At 40.1% G+C, this 7,098-nt stretch overlaps 2 pseudogenes; one reads left to right on the top strand and one right to left on the bottom strand.

Moving 5' to 3' along the window:
• Positions 1-824: 824 nt before the first annotated feature.
• Positions 825-943, bottom strand: LOC118606768 (annotated as a pseudogene).
• A 5,295-nt stretch (positions 944-6,238) lies between these two features.
• Positions 6,239-6,357, top strand: LOC118605264 (annotated as a pseudogene).
• Positions 6,358-7,098: the final 741 nt, after the last annotated feature.

Here is a 7,098-nt window from a genome sequence, read left to right as displayed (position 1 = left end):
AATGATGAAGATAATAAGATACATGTATGTGTGTTTTCATATTATTAAGTTCTTTTGCATATAATTTTATCTGATCCTCACACACACTTGAGAAAGAAGCTGAACCCCAAAGAAATCAAGTTTCTTGCTCAAGTTCATAGGCTAGTAATTGGCTGGTTAAAGCCCAAATCTCCTGCTACTATGGGTTTCCGAGTCTTTTTCTGCTTTTAACAAACAAGTTTTGATGAAACACAGTCCTTCTTTATCTACTCAACCCAGTCTATCATGAAAGAAATTTCAGCAAGGAAAAAAAGACCTTATTTCTCTTTGAAAATAACAAGATACATTTGAAAACAAGAAAGTGAAATTCCAATTTGATAGGAAAAAAGGCAAACGAAGTTTTTTTCCCCCTAAGCTAACAGCTAACATTGGAATATTTAAATACTAAACATATAATATTTAAAGCATTTGTTTAAAAAAATTGGCCCTGAGATGCTCAGCTCAGATTATTCCCAATTATTATTTAACAGATTTTAAACATTTCCATTTCTCTATTTCCTACTTATGACACACTATCATCATTGTTAACATTCTTAATAAAGTTCCTAATACAAATAAACTTTTGCATCTGTATGGTCTATATCAAGGGCTGGCAAACTATGGCCTGTTTTTGTACATCCTGAGAGCTAAGAATGGTTATTACATTTATAAGGGTTGTAGTAAAATCAACATGTGACAGAGATAGTATGTGGCTTAGAAAGCCTACATTACAGAAAAAGTTTGCTGAGCCCTGGTCTATATTAATATATATGTATATATATTTATTATTATTATTATTATTTTAACGCCTATAGCACCTGGTATTCCTAGGTGGCCTCCTATCCAAGTACTAACCAGGCCTGACCCTGCTTAGCTTCCGAGATCAGATGGGATCAGACATGTTCAGGGTGGTATGGCCGTAGTGTATTCATATTTTTATATTTAAAAATATTTTAAATTCCTGAGCCAGACATTATGGCATCATCTATCTGTCTGTCTATTTATCAATCATCAATCAATTATCTTTCTATCATCTATCTATCTATCTATCTATCTATCTATCTATCTATCTATCATCTATCCATCTATCATCTATCTATCACCTATTATCTATCTGTCTGTCTGTCTGTCTGTCTATCATCTATCTATTCCCTCCCTCATCTTACAAAGGGTTCTTTTGAAGTAGACAAACTTCCAAAGTTCTGAGTCTTCTGCCAAATAAGCTCTTTCAGGTGGGTAGTCATGGCATCCATTAAAAGTTGATAGAGAGAACGCAGACTTGAACGATCTGCTGCGTTCAATGAAAGGTAATGAGAAATGATGAGAGACACGGAGGACAAAAGCCCATGTGAAAGAGCAACCTCAGCTAAGAAAGACGATTTACCATTTGTGTAGAGCTTCATATTTTTCAAGTGTATTTTCATTCCCTTTTATCAATTTTTCAATAACTCCTTGATGGTCTATATTATATTAACGACAGAAAAATGAATGAAAAAATAGTGGTCTAAGTAGATGCTAAGCAGTGGTCTAAATTTTTTCTCTGGTGCTATATGGATACAGATTTTAAACATTCCTGCTTTCTCCTAGAGGTGATTGAATTATGTTCTGATGGCCATCACTATTGTGATGCCTTCCTCTGAGATGTGAAAGTGGCCTTTAATCTCGAAGGGCTCCCCCCCAATTAAAGTGGAGATTCGAGAGCTGGAAGAGAGAAGGCCAGGCCTGGGGGAGAGGGCAAATAGAAAAGATGAGTTTTGTCCCAAATCTGGGCCATCTACATTCGCTTTGCCCAAAGACCCACTTAAAGTCTGGTTGATGGGGACTAGGGGTGGGGGTGGAAGAAAGTGGAAGGGGAAGAGAGTGGGAGGAAAACATCATCCAGGAATCTCCATGCTTCTCGCAAGTTAAGCTTTACGCCACTTCACGTTTGTAAAAGAACTGCATCAGTACAGACGCTCCCCGACTTACAACGGCTTCGACTTTGCGATGGTGCAAAAGCGACATGCATTCAGTAGGAAACAGCCAGGCTAAGCTCTGATGTCATAGGTTAGGTGTATTAAACACTTCTAGCCATAGATTTCTGCTGTCCAACACAGTAGTCACCAGGTCGTTTAAATAAAATCTAAAATTCAGCTCCTTAGTTGTACTAACCACAACTCAAGTGTACAACAGCCACATGTGGCTAATGGCTACTGTAACGAACGGCGAAGATTATAAAAACATTCCCATTACAGCAGAAAGTTCTATGAACAGCACCACCCTTGATCTCCTGAGTCACCCCTTGAACTAATTTTTCATGCACTACCATCCTGTTGAGGAAGTGAATAAATCCTTAAGCTTTTTACTTCCTCATCATTCCCCTGCCTCTCAATCAACAGATGCCCTGGATCAGCCTACCGTCTACCTGTTTTTGCTCTTACACCAACTGAGAAGCACAGCTGGAAAATTCATTCGACAGGGTGTACTGGTATTACTTCATGCTCCTCATCTGTAAAATGGGGATAATAAGATTATTGAAAAGATTGAATGAGATCATGCCAAAAGTGATCAACAAAATGTTTGGCAAATAGTAATAGCTCTCAATAAATTTTAGCTATTATTATTATTATTATTATTATTATTATTATAATATTTTAAACCTCGGCTGGACCTTTGCATTATCTACTATCTCTCTATTTTTTCCCCAATATTTGCATTCCCAGCCCTTCCTATGTCCAAAGAGAAGAGGCATTTTAAGGCTGCTTCCTGTCCCTCTGAAAAAGTTTTATTACATTCTTCTAGGTCGGTGAGAGAAAGCTCTCTTTGCATTAAGTAATTCTTTGTCAAATAAGGTATATCTACTTCAAGGTGGTGCTTTTTAGTCTCTAAAACTGGTGGTAATTCTCCTCTTCTAAGATAAGAAAAAGTATAATCTCTGGAAGTGCCTCTTGGTTGGGTGCTACATTGGTTTCCTATAGCTCCTCCAACAAATTATCACAAATTTGGTGGCTTAAAATGATAGAAATTTATTCTCTCATAGTTTTGGAGGCCAGCAGTCTGAAGGTGAGGGGTTGGTAGGACCACGCCCCTTCCAAAGGTTTGAGGGGAGAATTCATTTCTTTCTTCTTCCTCCTTCTGGAAGCTCCAGGCACTTCCCAGCTGTGGCAGCGTAACTCCAATCTCCGTCTGTCTTTACAACGCTTTCTCCTCTGTGTGCGTCTCTGTGTCTCCTCCCCCTCTCCTCTTCTGCATCTTAAAAGGACAGTCGTCACTGGATTTAGGGCCAGCTGTCTCATTTGTACTTGTGGAATTGTTATTTACGGAGACTGAGTGATGTCACAGATTGGTCAATGCCATTGAAAGAAGAATTACTTACTTACATTTCCCAAGAGAATGGGGTATTTCATGCCATTCAGGACCGTGTGTGTCGGCAGGGGAAGGGGAGTACCAGGTTTGGTTGGGAGGCAAGAGCAGGAGAAGAAATTCTAAGCTCTAACCTTTTTTTTGGAGTTTTTGTGGGAAAGGCAGGCAGGGCAGGGTAAACGTTTTAGGATTGGCTAGTTTAAATAATTCTGGCAGGCTTTGGACTAGAAGGGTGGTCTCTAGTTGCCTGGTACCTGGCCTTAGGATGGTTTAGAGCAGGGGAATATTGGTTTGGTGCGAGAGAATTTGATAAGGGGGTGGTTGGGGCCATAGACTCAGGGGTGATTGGTTTGCACAGGGAAAGTGTGCTGCTGGGCAAATGTTATTATCTTTAGGAGTTAGAGATCTAGGAGTCTCTCTGCCGGGTCTGTAAGGCCCCTAAAGGCCGAAAAGCGTCAAGAATACAGAAAATAAGGAGATGTAGTTAATATAATTGGCCTTGCAATAAATGGATGCCAGAGACAAATGCCCCTGGGTAATCCACGATGCTCTCACATCCAGGTCCTTAATGGAATCACATCTGTGAAGATACTTTTTCCAAATAAGATCACATTCACAGGTTGTGGGTAGACATAGCTTTTTAGGTGGGCTACTGTTCAACTCTTCACCAGTGCTCTACTAAGCAAATACCTCTCAGACACAGTCTCCCGCTGTTCTGGGTCAACTTCCTGTCATTTCTTGACCGGATGATCATAAAACTTGCCTTCTTGCCCCATCTGCTCTCCTCTGCCCATCCTTTGAGTAGCCTCAAAATAATCTTTCTAAAATGTAAAACTGACCACGCCACTCCCCTGCTTAAAAAGCATGCTTCTAAAACGTGGGACTGCATCGACACTATTTCTGAGTTTTGCAGAAAATACGTTGGAAAGGAAACATTTCCAAGCTTTCGAACTGCGGAGAATTTGCTCCAATTTACAGATTAGAGCAATTTAAACACATTCATCCGGGTGACGGCTGTGCATAATAACCTCCAACTCTGATGTCTGAATTAATGAGTTAGTATCATGCACTCCAGCTTCTATCTGCAGCTTTACCTAATGGGATGCAAATTAAATATGTATACTTAGTAAAGAGAATTGGAAACTTCATACTCTCTCAGAGGGAACAAACTTCCAAATGTTCAATAGGGCCATCCAATTCCCTTAGACTCTAGCATGAGATAATTTTCTTGAGTCTTCCACACGTCATCATAAATTGAGAACAATGAACTGTCCCTATCCATAAGCCGGCACAGGATGAAGAAATGGATAGCCCAGGCCCAAACTTAATTCACTTGAGACCATGCAAATCTGCTTTACTTCAGCCAATGCAAAAAAAAAAGAAAAAAAAATCAAGTCAAATGAGCAATATTTTGCGAAGATAACTATATCTCAGGGCTCCTTATAAAATGCTAATCCTCAAGAATATACTGGGAGTCACCTGCTGGATCACTTATTTTTTTCAAAATCACTAAAAATATTCCCAATGATTCATGAGCTTTCCCTACTGGAAAGCAAATCATATTTTAAAAAATATAATTCTTTTTCCGAAGCCCAGATAATCATGAATCAGAATGCCTTGAAGTTATCGCCGCTGAACCTTTCTCATCGGGCCTGTTGAAGGCAGCTCTGCCAAAGCCCTGGCACGTGCCACTCTGGGGGCTGAGGGTGGCACTGAGCTCTGCATTGTGCCTCATTATGGCCCAGCTTTTCTCTGATTTATTAATTCTCTTGAGAGAGCAAGTGATAGAAATTTAACTCGAACAAGCATAATGTAATAAAAGAGTGTTTTTATTGACTTGGTACCCGAGAAGTTTAAGGAATGGTTTAGCGTTTGTCGTGATTGAATTCATGGGCTTAAACAAATGTCATCAGGATATGGACCCTTTATCCATCTTTCATTGTCTTTTCTTTAACTGTTGGCTTCATTCTCAAGATGCCAGTCTCTAGGTGGTACCCTGGCAGCTCCAGGCTTACTTCCTACCAACTTGGCAACCTCAGTGGAAAAACTGGTACTCAGTTTCTCCAAAATCTCCCCTCCCCCAAAGTCCTAGGATTGGCTCTCATCAGGTCACATTTTCATCCCTAAACCCGTCTTGGTGACTGGCAGACGTGAGTCACTAATTCATACCTGCAGCCAGGGATGGGGTTTGCACCACCAGAATCACCTGAGAGTAGAGAGATATAGTTCCCCCAAGGAAAAGGTATTGTTTCTACAAATAGGAGACTGGATACTGAGCAGGCAAAAGCAAAATGTGCCCACCATATTCCATGATATGAATTGGCAGCACATAGAAGACAGTATGTTTGCTCTCTGGTAGCACACAGAGAAGGAATTAATTTGTGTGTGTGTGTCGCCTTTTTATCAGAAGACAGAGCTTCTGAGTTTACTCTCTCTCTATGCGCTGATCCATATGCGTGTCCGAGGAGATCAGGTACTAACATTTGGGCTTATTTGTGATGCGTATGAACCATCAAGCTTCCAGGAGTGATGTACTTCTTATGGCCATTAACGCTAGTCTGATTATCAGCATGCTGTGAAGGTCAGTCGCTTCTGAAGAACCAAGATGTCCCCGTGCTTTCCTGGAATCCTCCTCCCAATAGTCCACGGTCAATGACAGCTTGGCTAGGACAATTTTGCCTCTTCTAGGTTTGCTTCTCAGACTTAGAAAGAAGTGGCCACTGAATGCTGACTTATTGCTTACAATTTGTCTCTGTTTTGAAAGCGTAGAAATGTGTTCTTTGTTCTATATACTTGGCTTCAAACACCCAGCATGCCACTCCCTGCTCACCCCGACACGTTACCCATTGCAGGGTCTGTTTACAAAGATTTTCTCTTAGTCTACACCCACGCTACCCTGAACAAGCCCAATTCTGTCCAATCTCAGAAGCTAAGCAGGGTCGGGCCTGGTTAGTACTTGGATGGGAGACCACCTAGGAAGACCAGGTGCTGCAGGCATAAAAAATAAAAAAAAGAGATTGTAAACTGATAAGATCCTTGCAATCTGTGAGGTCAACCAAGGGTTGCCTCACCTAAAAAAAAAAAAAACATTGCTCTTCAGGACTGAGTCATTCACACAATCCTGTCTTCATCTTTGTAGGCTCACTGGAGAAATCTAAGATAAGATATTTGAATGGAAAGATATCTTCAAGGCCATCTTCTTTCCATTGGTTGATTGAATCGTTTCCTAACATTTTTTGAAGATGGTCATGCAGTTTTGTGTAAGCATTTCCCCTGGGAGGAAAGTCACTATTTAGAGATTTCCCAGCCCCTTTCATAGCAGAACAGTTTGTATCATGAGAAAGTTCTCACTCATATTGATCTGAAGTAACTCTCTCTAACACCTGTCTCTTCTTAAAGCAACAAAGCAAGTTTTGAGGAATCAATCCTTTGCACCTCTTTTTAGTAATAGATCAGAGTTTGCACTTCAAACAATTTTGGGTGTCTCTTTATGAGTCAAAGGCTCATCATCTTTACTTCAGATCGGTAACAAGGCATGTTTCTGGAATGTGTATATATGGTTTTGGTATAAACAGTTCCCAAATGCATGCATCAACCTGACAAAGTCTAGACTCAAGAGTTTGTTTCAAGAAGGAAAAAAAAAGCCATTTATGATAGAAGGAATCGCAAGGCTATAAATTGTGCTGAAGTATGTTTATATTACTACATTAGAGTTTAAATAAAGTAATGTAAGAGTAA

The sequence above is a fragment of the Rousettus aegyptiacus genome, unplaced genomic scaffold (assembly GCF_014176215.1).
Source record: "Rousettus aegyptiacus isolate mRouAeg1 unplaced genomic scaffold, mRouAeg1.p scaffold_m13_p_1, whole genome shotgun sequence".
NCBI lineage: Eukaryota > Metazoa > Chordata > Mammalia > Chiroptera > Pteropodidae > Rousettus > Rousettus aegyptiacus.
This window is presented reverse-complemented; position numbering and strand designations above follow the sequence as displayed.